We start from the raw sequence: 15,872 nt of genomic DNA, 5'->3' as shown, positions 1-15,872 counted from the left end.
AAAAAGGATGTGCTGGATTTTTACTGCCATTGTATTGAATATGGAGAGCAATTTAGGGACACTTGACATCTTAACAATATTGGGTCTAACTACCCATAATAGAATATAACTTTCTATTTATTTAGGTCTTAATTTCTCTCAGTAATATTTGACCATTTCCAGTATATAAGTGTTGCACATCTGTTGTCACATTTATCCCTAAGCATTTCATATTTTTGAAGCTATATATATATAGTATTATTTATTTTAATTTCTAATTGTTAAGTACTAGTTTATAGAAATACAATTGATTATAATATGTAGTATATAATACATATGCTATTAACAGTACAATTGAATATCTTATATTCTATAACCTTGATAAAGTCACAGTTAGCATAATTTTTGTAGAATCCATAAGATTTTAAGCATGAATAATCATGTCGTCTGCTAAAATAGTTTTCATTCTTTCCTTCTAATTTGGGTGTCTTTCATTTATTTTCCTTTCCTGATTGCACTAGCTAGTACCTTCAATAACATACTGAATAGAAATTATGAGAACAGGAATCCTTGCTTTGTTCCTGATTTTAGATACATTGCATTGAATCTTTGTCCATTATGATATTAACTCTAAATTTTTCACAAATGTCTTTTTTAAAAAAATAAATACATTTTTTATTATTTTTTTAAACTAAGTATTTTTTTTACTTTTTAAAAAAATGTATTTATTTTAGAGAGGAGAGAGAAAGAGAGAGAGAGAGAGAGAGTGAGAGAGAGAAAGGGGGGAGGAGCAGGAAGCATCAACTCCCATATATGCCTTGATCAGACAAGTGCAGGGTTTTAAACCGGTGGCCTCAGCATCCCATGTCCATGCTTTATCCACTGCGCAACCACAGGTGAGGCTCACAGATGCTCTTTATCAAGTGGAAGGAGTTCCTTTCTATTCTTAGTTTGCTGAGAGTTTTTATCAAGAATGTATGTTGGGCCTGAGCAGGTGGTGGCGCAGTGGATAAACTGTCGGACTGGGATGCGGAGGACCCAGGTGTTCAAAACCCCGAGGTCGCTGGCTTGAGTGTGGGCTCATCTGGTTTGAGCAAGGCTCATCAGCTTGAGCGCAAGGTCACTGGCTTGAGCAAGAGGTCACTTGGTCTGCTGTAGCCCCCTTCCTGCCCCTGGTATAGGCACATATGAGAAAGCAGTCAATGAACAGCTAAGGTGCTGCAATGAAGAATTGATGCTTCTCATCTCTCTCCCTTCTGTCTGTCCCTATCTGCCCCTCTCTCTGTCTCTGTCACACAAAAAAAAGAAAAAAAAAAGAATGGATGTTGGATTTTGTCATATGTTGTTTGTGTGTCTAGTGAGATAAACATATAGATTTCCTTTATTTTATTAATATGCCAATTTTTATTGATTGACTTTTAAACATTAAAACAATCTTATACCTCTGAGTTAAATTCCATTGGTCATAATGTATGCTTTTTATATATTGTTGGATTTGGTTTGCTAAAATTTTGTTTTAGTCTATGGGTTTCTTCTTTTATTTGTATCAGAGTAATCTGGTGTCAGAGTATGAATTGAGAACTATTCCTTCCTCTTCAATTTTCTGGAGTGTTCATGTAGTATTCATATTTAAGCCATCTGGGTCTTGGATTTCCTTTATGAGAAGGTTATTAACTAAATGGAATTCACATTCAATTTCTTTAGTAGATATAGGATTATTCAGGTAATTTATTTCTCTTGGATGAACTTTAGTAGTTTGCATCTTTCAAGGAATTTTTTCCATTTTATCTAAGTTGTTATGTCTTGGCATAAATAAAGTTGTTCTTAATAGTTCCCCATTATCCTTTCAATACCTGTTTAGACCTGTTGTGATTTCTTCTCTCATTGCTGTTATTGGTAATTTGTGTCTGGTCTCTTTTTTTTTCTTGATAACTCTGGCTAGAGATTTATCAGTTTAATTGATCTCTTCAAAGAATCAGATTTTAGTTTCACTGATTTTTCCCTACTGTTTTGCTTTCTATTTCATTGATTTCTACTCTTCTCTTTATTATTATTTTTTCTTTTGTTTGCATTGGGTATCATCTGCTCTTCTTTTTCTAGTTTTCCAAGATGGAAGCTAAGGTAATTTATTTGAGACTTTTCTTTTAATACTATAGGCACTTAGTACTAAATACATCCCACTAAGTACTGCTTTAGCTACAATATTCTACAAGTTTTGATGTGTTATATTTCATTTTAATTCAATTCAAAATCCTTTTTAACTTTTCTTTTGATTTCCTTTTTATTCCATGTGTTAGTTAGGATTTAGAAAAGGTGTGTGTGTGTGTGTGTGGTTCCAAATATTTGAGAATTTCCTAGACAGCTTTTGGTTATTGATTTCTGATTTAATTCCACAGTAACCAGAGAAAATACACTTTTATGACATGAATATTTTTAAACTTCTTGAGACATGCTTTGTGCTCCAATATATGATCTATCTTGGAAGTGGTCTATGTACATGTGAAAAGAATGAGTACTCTGCTGTTGTTGGATAGAGTATTCTAAAATTTTCAATTAGTTCAAGTTTGTCACTAGTATTAGTCAAGTCTTTTATGGTGTTGCTTATTTTTTGTCTAAATCTTCCGTCAATTTTTGAAAGAAAGGTTTTAAAATCTCTGACTGTAATTGTAGACTTGTCTCCTCCTTGATGTTCTATTCACTTGCATTTCTTGCATTTTGAATTTGTTAGGTGTATAAATGTTTTGGATTATTATGTTCTCTTAATAAAGAGATTCTTTTATCATTAAAAAATCACATTCTTCATCACTGTTGATAGTCATTGTTCTGAAATCTACTTTATTTGCTATTAATAACCAGCTTTTACATGATTAGAATTAGCATGAAAACAGTTTTCCATTTGTTATTTTTTATGTTTTTGTGTCTTTATTTTGAAAATAATTTTATTGTAAGCAGCATATAATTGAATTTTGCTTTTTTTATCCTATCTGATAATCTATACTTTATAATTAAAGTGTTCAGACCATTGACATATGCCATCATTAATATGGTTAGGTTGAAGTTTATCATACTACTGTTTTTTCTATATGTCCCATATTTTTATTTTTCATTTTCCCCACTTTTTCTACCTTCTTTTAGATTGAATAAAATAAATATATTGTACTGGGTATAGAATTATAAATTGACAGGTTTTTTTCTTTGCTACTTAAAAGAGCTTATTCTACTATTTTTTCACTTGTATTGTTCCAGATGAGCAATCTATTGTAATTCTTATTTTTTATTCTTCTGTATGTAATATGTATGTGATAGGCAGAAAAATTATCCATACCTGATTTAGTTGATGACATTTGTGACTTTTGAGCTAATGAGGTTTAGATGAGTTGTTACTTTGTGTTGATGCTATAACACTGGGGAACAAAATTTTTGTTGCATCCACAAAAACACTTGATCTTACCTAATTCGAGTATGCTGATCTCAAATCTACATTAGTTTTTCTCTGTAAGCTACAGCTTTTTTGCAATTCAAGATTTTAGGTTTTCATCTTATTGCAAAATTTTCAACATTTAGTTTAACATAATGAAATAGAATGTCTTCTTGGGCATCATCTTTGTGAAAATATAATAATTTATATAATGCAGTAAATACACTAATACACTAAAAGATATGACTGCATCAGAATTTGTCTACAATTTTGAAATAGAACATATTAAAACACTTATTTTAATCATAAAATTTGCACAAAACTTATTTAAATCTGTTCAGGCAAAAATTTGTGTTTGTAGCTCTTGTGTTTGTGTGCTTGTTGAGGACAATCTCGTTTGATGCTCCAGCAGTAGTCTGCTCATCACTAACAGCTTTAAGATTTTTGGGAAACTTATTAAGGTGACTGTTCAGGAAGTGAATCTTAACACTCACGTTACATCCAATGTCTCAGAAAGTCAACAGCATCCTTTGAACCAGAAGTTCATAGTTTTCTGCTTTTTTGTTGCCAAGGAAGTTCTTTGTAACTGCCACAAAAGACCGCCATGCTACTTTCTCCTCCTATTCATCTTCCTGGCAAATTCTTTGTCACGTATGAGGGTTCGAATTTGAGGGCCATCTAATACACCTGCTTTAACTTCTCGAAAGACAAGGCAGGAAAAGCAGAAATAATATGTTGAAAGCATTCACTTTCTCTATTCAAAGCCTGAACAAACTGCTTCAGTAAGCCAAGTTTGATGTGAAGTGGGGGGGAAATGATCCTGTCTCGATTAACTACAGGTTCATTCACAATACATATTTTGCATCCCTACTTCCAGAGCTTCATGTTTCGGCCACTTCTTCTGTGTCCAGTGTTTCTCCCAAGCTCAGCTGTCCCACAAACACAGAAAGCAAGGATACCTTGTGAAACCTCTCTGTTGTCCTAGCAGGAAATTTACCATTTTAAGATCCACACAAATGATCCAGTTATGCTCCTCACACTTCAGAAAGTCAAGGACAATTTTTATGTCATTATAATCTTCTCACAGATGAGTTGAATAACCAATTGGAACCACTGCATAAACATTACCGTTGTATAAGAGAACACATTTCAAACTCTGCTTAGAGCTGTCAAGACATAGCTGCCATTCCATTAGACTGTAAGTGGTAACACCTAGCTGGCTGAGAAGACTACTGATATCATGACAGTAAACAAAGTATTTGTCTTTGTAAAAAAAGTCCACAAAAATTTGTTTACACTTTCTGAAATGGAATACTTTAGCTGACCAGTGAAGTACATTCTTTTCTTGAAGGCTGGAGGCTAATAACTCAGCTGCTTTCTTTGATAGGCCCAAATCTCTTACTAAGCCATTCAATTTGGGTTGGCTAAACTGCTGAGGGATTAATGACTGCTTGGCATCAGGAGAAGACCCTTCAGATTCTACAACCATTTCCTCATACATCTTATCAAAATACATTTGATCACCATGTTCACTTTCTTTGTCCTTAAGAAGAAATAAAACCATTGAAAACTGGAACCGGGAGTGTCTCAGAGTGTGGGATAGGTTGTATTGCTGAAGGAATATTAGGATATGCAATCATATGCTGTTTTTTCTTGCCGATGCCCTTTGTATGGATCAGACAGAAATAACAGTCACTGCTGTGGTCCTTAGGTTCACGCCAAACCATGGGAATACCAAAAGGCATTTCTTTGTGTTTTCCTTTTGTCCAGTCATGAAGCATTTCCTCACAATTATGACACACAATATGAGGAGCCCAATTCTTGTCTTGATCGCTAAGGGGAACTTGAAAATAGGCAATATATGCACGTGTCACAAATAATGAAATATTGCGCCTTTGATGTTGAAGTGTGTAACAGCCACATATATAACAGAAGGTGTCAGAACTATTCTTACATTTACGCCTACTTGAAGAAGCCATGATTTAATCTTAAAACAAAATAAGAAGGTGTTTTTATGAGATAATAATTTTTTATATTTAAAAACAATTACAATTATGTAAAAGTGATGTTTGTAAAACATTAATTGCCTTGTGGTATGTTCAATCCAAGAGTCATTACCCTTTAATCCAATTTAAAAACCAATGCATGCCATTAACTGTAACAAAAAGAAATTAAAATTGCATAAAAACTAGAGCATGCACCAAAAAACAGATTTCAGATTTGGAATCAGTGATACAGAAATATATAGAAACAGTTCTAAAACCTCATGCAACAGAATATATAAAAAAAATTTGTTCCCCAGTGATAATTGGTGGTCTAGGAATAGGGTGAATGTATTTTACATGTGGGACATATATAGGTATATAAGGAGCCAGAAGATAGACTATGTTAAGCATAATGATGGCTCTCAAAGGTGTTCATGCCCTAATTCCCTGAACCTGTGAATGTGTTAGGTTACATGGCAAAGAGTAATTAAGGCTTCAGATAGAATAAGGTTGGTAATCATCATATGACCTTAAAATAGAGAAGTTATACTGGCTTGTCCAGGTGAGTCTCACACAATCACTAGGGGCTTTCAAAGTAGCAGAAAGAGTCAGAAAAAGAGATGTAACTGTGGAAGCAAGATCAGAGAGAGCCTTATGTGCTGGTTTTGAAGATGGAAGAAGGGGCCATGTGAGTGGCCTCTAGAAGCTAGAAAAGATAAGGAAACAGAATGTCCTAGAACTTCCAGAAGAATACAGCCCTGCTGACACCTTGATTTTAGCCCAGTAAAAAGCACACCAGACTTTTGACCTTCTGAACTATAAGACAATAAATATGTATTCCTTTAAGACTCTAAATTTGAGGTAATTCGTTACAGTAGCTATAGAAAACTAATACAGTACTATGTCTTCTTTCTTCTCTGGCTGATTTAAGATTTTCTCTTTATCACTGATAGATAACATCTCTATATGCTATATACATAGTCTTACTTTTCCCAAGAAAAGACAGTAATAGAAAATGCAATTTAAAATAATGTTTGTGCTCTTAGGGGAAAAAGTAATAGCTGAGAAAAGGGCAAGTGAAAGTTTAACAATGTGTAGTTAGGTTATTCATACAAAACACTTTCTACTAAAGATGGAACTTAAAAAACATTGCTCATTTAATAACTATAGGTAATACCAATATTTTTAGAATTATTATATATTATTATCAAACTACTTAGAGCTCAAAATAAAGGAAGGAAAAGAGTCTACATTACTGTAGCCTGTGGTGGCACAGGGCATAGAGTGTGAACCTGGAATGTTGGGGTTGCTGGTTTGAAACCCTGGCTTGCCTAGTCCAGGCACATACGACAAGCAACAAGCAAGCAATAAACAATTATACTGAAGCAACTGTGAGTTGATACTTCTTGCTCCCTGCCCTCTTCTCCTCTCTCTGTAAAATCAATAAATGGAATCTTAAAAAAAATAAAAATAAAAAAGTATACATTAAAGCTCCTCTATAGGGGAGCAGTGTTCACAAATCAATGACATAAATGTTTCTATATGTACCACTGAAGGACAAAAGTAGGCTATTTTATCTTAAGTAAAATAAAGGCAATAAGTATTCCAAAATAAAACTTTCCTCACCCCATCCTCAAATGTTAACATTAGTTGAAATTAGGCAATTTATTGTTTTCTAACTAAAGAAAACCTAATAATATTTTTAAGTCAATAAGGGTTAAGGGTTAAGATAGTGTATTCAGTTATGTAGGTATGAAACAACTGAATTTGGCAAAGCAAGTTCATAGTTTTCAGACAATTTAAAGTAAATTATTAACATAAAAAAACATTTGAAACTTTTTAAAAAATTACACAAGTCATATGTGTTCGCTTTCAAAAAGTTAGAAGAAAAGACAAGTATATGAACTCATAATTCCACTGCCTCTGATAACCTCGATTAACATGTTGGTGAAAGTCTGTTCAGCTGGGTATTTTCTGTAGATCCACTATCAATATTGTCCATCCTGCTCCATTCCTTTAGAGACTAATCTTACTGGACCATACCTCAATTTAGTCTTATTTCTGGTTAAGCTCAATGTATGAAGAACACTATTAAGAAAGTAGGGAGAGAAAGGAAAGAGAGCCCATGAAACTTGTTTTCCAGAAACCACAGTTACAACATAGTGTTGCTGTGGGAAGGCTACATCCCTTCAGAAAAAGTCAGAAGTCCTATAAAAAGGCCATCCAACATAGCAGCCCCCTTCCTCTGGCCCTTTGAGGTAGACTGAGAAGTAGTAAGCACATTCTACCTTCCACACTCTTACCAGCTGTAGGTTCTGTATTATTTCTTTATGTTTCTCTATATCCTGCTTATACCTTGTAAATAATTCCTATATTGAACTCTACTCAAATTACTCAAGTTGAGTGTGCCATCCATATCCTGCTGTTACCTTGGCTAACCTCTGTCTAGATTTTAAAGTTTTTTTGTATTTTGTTTTGTTTTATTTTGTTTTAATTACATTCAGCATTATTTTGTATTAGTTTCACGTATACTAGATTTTTAAGTTTTTAAGTATAGATTTTATTTTTTAAACATTTATTTTATTGATTTTAGAGAGAGGAAGGAAGAGAGCAAGAGAGACAGGCATATCAATCTGCTCCAACATGTGCCCTGACTGGGGACTGAACCAAAAACTTCCACACTTCAAGACAATGCTCCAACTAACCAGGCTATCTGGCAAGGGCAAGTTTTTAAGTATAGATTTTATATATGTGTGCATATATACACATATACATTCTTATTTTTACAAAATACCTATATAATATGCCATCTATTGTATAATTATATCAAAATTATACAAATTACTATTATTCAAATTTTATTTCTATTTTTCTATTCTAAACAACAATGCAATAAATATTCATGATATACATATGTCTTTACCTTTTTTTTCTTTCTTTTTTTTTTACAGACACAGAGAGAGAGTCAGAGAGAGGGAGAGATAGGGACAGACAGACAGAAACGAAGAGAGATGAGAAGCATCAATCATCAGTTTTTCGTTGTGGCACTTTAGTTGTTCATTGATTGCTTTCTCATATGTGCCTTGACCCGGGGCTGCAGCAGACCCAGTAACCCCTTGCTCAAGCCAGCAACTTTGGGTCCAAGTTGGTGAGCTTTGCTCAAACCAGATGAGCCCACGCTCAAGCTGGTGACCTCGGGGTCTCAAACCTGGGTCCTCTGCATTCCAGTCCGATTCTCTATCCACTGCACCACCACCTGATCAGGCATGTCTTTACCTTCTTGTTTTTTTATTGTCATAGAATACATTCTTAGCATCAGTATTTTTGTGACAAAGGATATGTGCATATTTAAGGTTTTTGATATTGCCAAATAGCCTTTCATACAGGCCATAATAATATGCACTTCCCAATGTAGTGTACAAAATATCCATCTGTCCATTATTCCACCCACTCACTAATACTCTACCAAAACATTTTTGCAGAAAGAAAATTAACATCTTCAGTTCTTTTGCATTTGTACTAGTTAGTACTGTGCAATGAAACTACACCCAAAACTAGCAAGTTGCTGGCTAGATAACAATTATGACACCAGTTCTTAAGTCCAATTTCACTAATCATAAAATCTAATTTTCTTACACTTCTAAATGCTACTTACTGAAGTACAGCCTTTTAGCTCTTAAAATATAATGTGTAAAAATTTTACCAATCTTTTTTAAGAGTGAAAACAGTCATATATATAAGATATAAACAAAATAAACTAGGGCAAATTTAATAAAATCCCTAGTTTACTTTATGGAATAGAAAGAAAAATTATCATATATTAAGATTTAAGTCACCCAAAAATAAAACTATGAATTAAAGTCACCAGAAATTAATTGATAGTCAATTAATATTTGACAAATGAGGCAAGAATATACAATGGGGTAAAGACAGTCTATCCAATAAATGGTGTTGGGAAAATTGGACATATATAAATACATACAAGAAAATGAAACTGCTTGACCATCTTACACTATACACGAGAATAAACTCAAAATGGGTTAAAGAATTAAATGTTACACTCAAAACCATAAATATCCTAGAAGGAAACACAGGCAGCAAAATCTCAAATATTTTTTGTAGCAATATTTTTTCGGAGATATCACCTTGGGCAAGGGATGCAAAAGATAAAAATATACAAATGGGACTACAAACTAAAAAGTTTATGCACAGCAAAGGAAACCATAAAAAAAAAAATGAAAAGACAACCTACTGAATGGGAGAACATACTTGCCAATACTCTTCATAAAGATTTTTTATCCAAAATTTATAAGGAATTTGAAACTCAACACCTAAAACAAAACAAAATAAAAAACACTACCGATTCAGTTTAGAAACAGGCAAAGGACCTGAATAGACAGACACTTCTCCAAAGAAGATATACAGATGGTCAATAGACATATGGCAAGATGCTCAACATCACTAATCATTAGAGAAATACAAATTAAAACCAACTCACACCAGTCAGAATAGCTATCAACAAACAGGAAGTGCTCACAAGGATGTGGAGAAAAGGGAAACCTCGTGCACTGTTGGTAGGAACGCAGATTGATTCAGCCACTGTGGAAGGCAGTATGGAGTTACTTCAAAAATTTTTAAATGCGTGCAGAGGACCAGGGTTCGATTCCCTGCCAGGGCACACAGGAGAAGCGCCCATTTGCTTCTCCACCCCTCCCCCTCTCTTTCCTCTCTGTCTCTCTCTTCCCCTCCCGCAGCCAAGGCTCCACTGGAGCAAAGATGGCCCGGGCGCTGGGGATGGCTCTGTGGCCTCTGCCTCAGGCGCTAGAGTGGCTCTGGTCGCAACATGGCAACGCCCAGGATGGGCAGAGCATCGCCCCCTGGTGGGCAGAGCATCGCCCCTGGTGGGCGTGCCAGGTGGATCCCAGTCGGGCGAATGCGGGAGTCTGTCTGACTGTCTCTCCCTGTTTCCAGCTTCAGAAAAATGAGGAAAAAAAAATTTTTTTTTAATGAAACTGCCTTTTGACCCAATGATCACACTACTGGGAATATATCCAAAGAAAGCCGAAATACTAATGTCAAAGAATATATGCATCCCTGTGTTCATTGCAGTGTTATTTACAACAGTGGCTCCCAACCTTTTTTGGGCCATGGACCAGTTTAATATCAGAAAATATTTTCACGGACCGGCCTTTAGGGTGAAATGGATAAATGTATCACGTGACCAAGACAAGCATCAAGAGTGAGTCTTAGACGGATGTTAACAGGGAATCTGGTCATTTTTTAAAAAATAAAACATCGTTCAGACTTAAATATAAATAAAATGGAAATAATGTAAGTTATTTATTCTTTCTCTGTGGACCGGTACCAAATGGCCCACGGACTGGTACCGGTCCACAGCCCAGGGGTTGGGAACCACTGATTTACAATAGCCAAGACTTGGAAGCAGCCCACATGCTTATCAGTAGATGAGTGGATATAAAAGCTTGGTACGTTTACACAATGGAATACTACTCAGCTGTAAAAAAGAAGAAAATCTTATTTTTTGCAACAGCATGGATGGACCTGGACATTAATAGGCTAAGTGAAATAAGCCAAGCAGAGAAAGACAAATATCATATGATTTCATTTATACAGCATGTGGAATCTAATGAACAAAATAAACTAACAAACAAAATAGAAACAGATTCATAGATACAGAGAATATACTGACAGCTGTTAGAGGGGATAGTGGTTGAGAGACTGGGTGAAAAAGGTGAAAGGGTCAAGCAAATAAAAAAAAACTTGTAGACACAGACAACAAGGTGGGGATTACAGGAGGGAAGGAGGGTGGGCAGAAGTGAAGGAGGGTAGAGAGGGAACAGACGGTGATGAAGAGAGACTCGACTTGGGTGAACACTTGCATTGTGGTGAACACACAATGCAATAAACAGATGAAGTATTATAGAATTGTGCACCTGAAATCTATATAATTTTATTAACCAATGTCACCCCAATAAATTAAATTAAAATTTTAAAAATATATATATTTAAGTCAATCAACAAAGACCAATATAACAGAATAGAGCCCAGAAGTAAACTCATGTATATTTGGTCAATTAATTTATGACAAAGGGGCCAAGGGTGCACAGTAGGGAAAGGACAGTTTCTTTAATAAATGATCTTGGGAAAACTAGACTGCAACATGAAAAGAATGAAACTAGTCCCCTATCTTATACAAAAATCAACTCAAAATGCATTCACAACTTGAACATAACACCTGAAAGCATAAAAATCCTAAAAGAAAACAAAGTTATACTTGGTTAGGCATAGGGGGTAAACAGGTCTTGATAATCAAGGCAGGAAACATCCACATAAAATAGAAAAAAAGGGGGGGGGGAGTAAGTTAGGTGAACGAGACTGATACTAGCAACCAAAGTCTTAAAATTACATTAAAAGAACAATAAAAGTTGTGGGTTTTGTGTGTGTGTGTGTGTGGTATTTTTTTTTATTTTTTTTTGCAGATACTACTGAGAGAAGGTACAAGGGACTGTGTAAAAAGTAGTTGTTGCTAATGTTAGATGACTGTGATATAAGCAATCTCATTAGGATAGAATAAAGGTAGAAAAAATAAATGAATTTAGGTGTTCTTTTGAAAAAAATGACATAAATAGAAAGCACAGAAAATTGCAACCAAAAGATCATGCATATTCTGAAAAACAAATTAGTCAAGAGACACTGAAGCTCAGAAGACTATGGGCAAAAGCCCACAATCCAGTTTAACACTGATATTTCTTTTGGAGAATACAAAGAGAAAGCCAAGTTAAAATTCTGACCAGCAGTGGCACGGTGGATAAAGTGTTGACCTAGAACACTGAGGTTGCTGGCTCGGAGAGCAGGCTCATCAGCATGGAGTCACTGGCTTGAGCTAGGGATCATTCACATAATCCCGAAGCTCACCAGCCCAAAAGTCACTGGCTTAAAAAGCCCAAGCCGTTGGCTAGAGCAAGGGGACACTGGCACAGCCCTGGTCAAGGTAACAAGGAATTCAATGTACAACTAAAGTGAAAGCAGCTACAAGTTGATGTTTCTCACCTTCTCTCCCCATTCCTGTCCCTTCCTGTCTCTCTCTCTCTCCCTTTCTCTCTTTCTCTCTCTCTCTTAAATAATAATAATGATAAAATAAAATTTAACTTTAAAAAAACTGACATTGAAGATCTAAGACAGGGTAGTCAACCTTTTTATACATACCGCCCACTTTTGTATCTCTGTAAGTAGTAAAATTTTCTAACTGCCCACCAGTTCCACAGTAATGGTGATTTATAAAGTAAGGAAGTAACTTTACTTTATAAAATTTATAAAACAGAGTTAAGCAAGTTAAAGCATATAATAATAATTACTTACCATGTAATTTATGTCAGATTTTTGCTAAGTTTGGCAGAATAAATCTTTATAAAACAACTTACTATAGTTAAATCTATCTTTTTATTTATACTTTGGTTGCTTTACTACCACCCACCATGAAAGCTGGAATGCCCACTAGTGGACGGTAGGGATCAGGTTGACTACCACTGATTAAGATATTATGTTTAGCCTGACCAGGTGGTTGCACAATGGAAAGAGCGTCAGCTGAGGACCCAGGTTCAAAACCTTGAGGTCACCGGCTTGAGCACAGGCTCATCAGCTTGAGTGTGTGGGGTCACCAGCTTGAGCGTGGGTTCATTGACATGACTCCATGGTTGCTAGCTTGAGTCCAAAGGTCACTCACTGGCTTGAAGCCCAAGGTTGCTGGCTTGAGACAAAAGGTTGCTGGATTGAAGCCCAAAGTCACTGGCTTGAGCAAGGGGTCACTGGCTCGGCTGGAGCCCTTCAGTCAAGGCACATATGATAAAACAATCAATGAACAACTAAGGTGCCACAACTATGAGTTGATGCTTCTTGTCTCTCTCTGTCCCTCTCTCTCTCTCTCTCTCTCTCTCTCTAAAATAAATAAATAAATAACCAAACAAACAAACAAATAAATAAATAAATCATGTTTAGCTTAGATGTCTTTTTAAATTAAAAGTAGGCAATTCTGATGTTACAATAATTCATTGAACAGTTGGGTAATGTTTTCCTACACTTTGTGTGAAACATGAATATTGGTTCAATTTTGGCTCTGTGCTAATTCAAACATCTTTTCTATCTGTATACCACCCAAGATGGAACTGAAAGTTTTACCTGAAATTAAGAAAAGCTGCCAGAATACAATAAAAGAGAGCAAGAAAAGAAAAACTGTCAGTACTGTACGGTCCCCACAAACCAGCTAGTCATTCATAAGGGGAGGCACAACTCATTGCCAAGGAATTCAGGAACTATCTGTTACTCATTGGATATTTACTTAAACAGTGGATCCCATATTAAACTTTTAAATTAGAAAACACATGTTATAAGACCTCATGATACAATTTAGTCATGGAAGAAACTTTTTGTTGAGTGTGAGTTTCCTAAAAATACCTTGGGAGCTATGCAAGACTGCTCATGACCCCTCAGACTCTCATATTCTCTCAACCCATCCAAATAAGTATAAAAGCAATGAGAAGTAACATGGACTGTCCAATGAGCTAGTTTGTTTTAGCTGAATTGTGTTTATTTTTGTTTTAACTGAATTGTAAGAGTTTAATAAATAAATAAGGATTAACATGTTCTCTACTACAACTAAAATATTCAAACCACAGAGACAGAAAAATATAAAGCTTTATAATTTAAAAAAATTTATTTTTCTTTCATGGTTAAGAGGCTTCTACTTCTAGGACTTCTACTTCCCAGAAGATGAAGTAGAGTAGATGAAATTTTCCCTAAACCTCCCACTGACTACAACTGAAAACCCTGACATTATGTACAAAACTAACACAAGAAGACTATAAGCTGGTTAAAGGAGGCAGACTGGCTAGAGTACTTGTCATCTGAGACAACATGATGGTTAACTCCTTGGATTTCTTTTTGTATCATATAGCTCCAACTTTGGAGCTGAAGAAGGTGGCAATGCCATAATTGTCAATGGGAGCAGACCAAAGAAGCCCCAACAGAAACCTGCTCTCTCTAGCTAATGGACCAGAAAAGAGTCAGTCTAGCAAAGCAGAAAACTTTTAGAAAACAACCATTCCAATATAGCCAAACACCACAGAAAAAGCTATAACCTGCCCCAGAAAATTATGCTAGCTAAAAAAACCAACCCCTAAAAGTTACAAACTTCATGATTTTATTTAAATAATTCTTTTTTCTTTCTTTTTTATTTTTTTGTATTTTTCTGAAGTGAGAAGTGGGGAGGCAGAGAGATAGACTCCCACATGTGCCCAGCTGGGATCCACCTGGCATGCCCACTAGGGGGCGATGCTCTGCCCGCCTGGGGCATTGCTCCATCGCAACCGGAGCCATTCTAAACCCTGAGGCAAAGGCCATGGAGCCTCCTCAGTGCCCAGGCCAGCTTTGCTCTAATGGAGCCTTGGCTGCAGGCGGGGAAGAGAGAGATAGAGAGAAAGGAGAAGGGGAAGGGTGGAGAAGCAATCGGGCACTTCTCCTGTGTGCCCTGGCGGGAAATCTAACCCTAGACATCCACCATTTAAATAACATTCTTGAAATGATAGCTCACTCACAAGCATGGCAAGGTGATCTATTAGAAGTTCAGAATTACTCACTATGTATATCTCTCCATAAGGACTGCTTTAGAGTCCTCCTGACATAGAAGCCAGCTTCTCCTAGAGTGAGTGATCCAAGAGATAGCATGGTAGAAGCTATAGTTTTTATGACCTAGCCTCAGAAGTTACACTTCATCATTTAAGTAGCATCCTATTGGCTACACGTCAGTCATATTCATTGTGAGAGAGTACTTACTATACAAGGATATGAATACCAGGAGGTAAGAACTATTGTGAGCCCACTTGGAAGCTGGTTACCACAACAGGATAAAAAATAGAAGAGTTCAAAACACGAATTCTTAGCAAGAAATGTTTATATTGCAACAACTACTAAGTGTGATTTCAGAGGAACAGTGGAACAGATGTGATAAATGCACACATTAGCAAAAGAAGAGTCATTCAGTCTCTTGTTCACTGGTATCTATTGTGATTATTTGGAATGTGATGATCAATCTTCTCACTTTAATGGAAGAATTAATGTTGAATGTCTTATAGTTTAATTTTATGTTAATCTTGTTCATTGTTACAAAGAGAACTATTGGAAATATTTTTCCACTATTAGCGAAAATGTTATGATTTTTAAGACTTTCAAATAAGTTTTGTTACAAACTTTCAGGGTGTTTTTTAGAAGCAATGTTAAAAAATGTGACATTTTTCTAGAAGGACAATTAAAACACGATAACAGAACTGGTACAGATCTTTCTTAAAATAGATGGCTTTACTATTAGAAAAGAAAAATGATAAAGTAAAAACATTGTAAAGGTGTGTTAAAGTTCAAGTGCTGGATCTGGAGATATAAATAGTAATAATATTAAGTACAGCATTCACTGCAATAAG

The 15,872-nt window shown here is 35.5% G+C and overlaps 1 protein-coding gene across 2 annotated transcripts in view; it reads right to left on the bottom strand.

The window, feature by feature from the left end:
- BRMS1L (BRMS1 like transcriptional repressor) overlaps positions 1–15,872 on the bottom strand; it is a 78,539-nt gene that overhangs the window by 2,352 nt on the left and 60,315 nt on the right. The gene's annotated exons all lie outside the window — the stretch shown is intronic.

The sequence above is a fragment of the Saccopteryx leptura genome, chromosome 6, assembly GCF_036850995.1.
Source record: "Saccopteryx leptura isolate mSacLep1 chromosome 6, mSacLep1_pri_phased_curated, whole genome shotgun sequence".
Lineage (NCBI taxonomy): Eukaryota > Metazoa > Chordata > Mammalia > Chiroptera > Emballonuridae > Saccopteryx > Saccopteryx leptura.
Note: the sequence above shows the minus strand (reverse complement) of the source record. Positions and strands in the feature narration are given on the sequence as shown.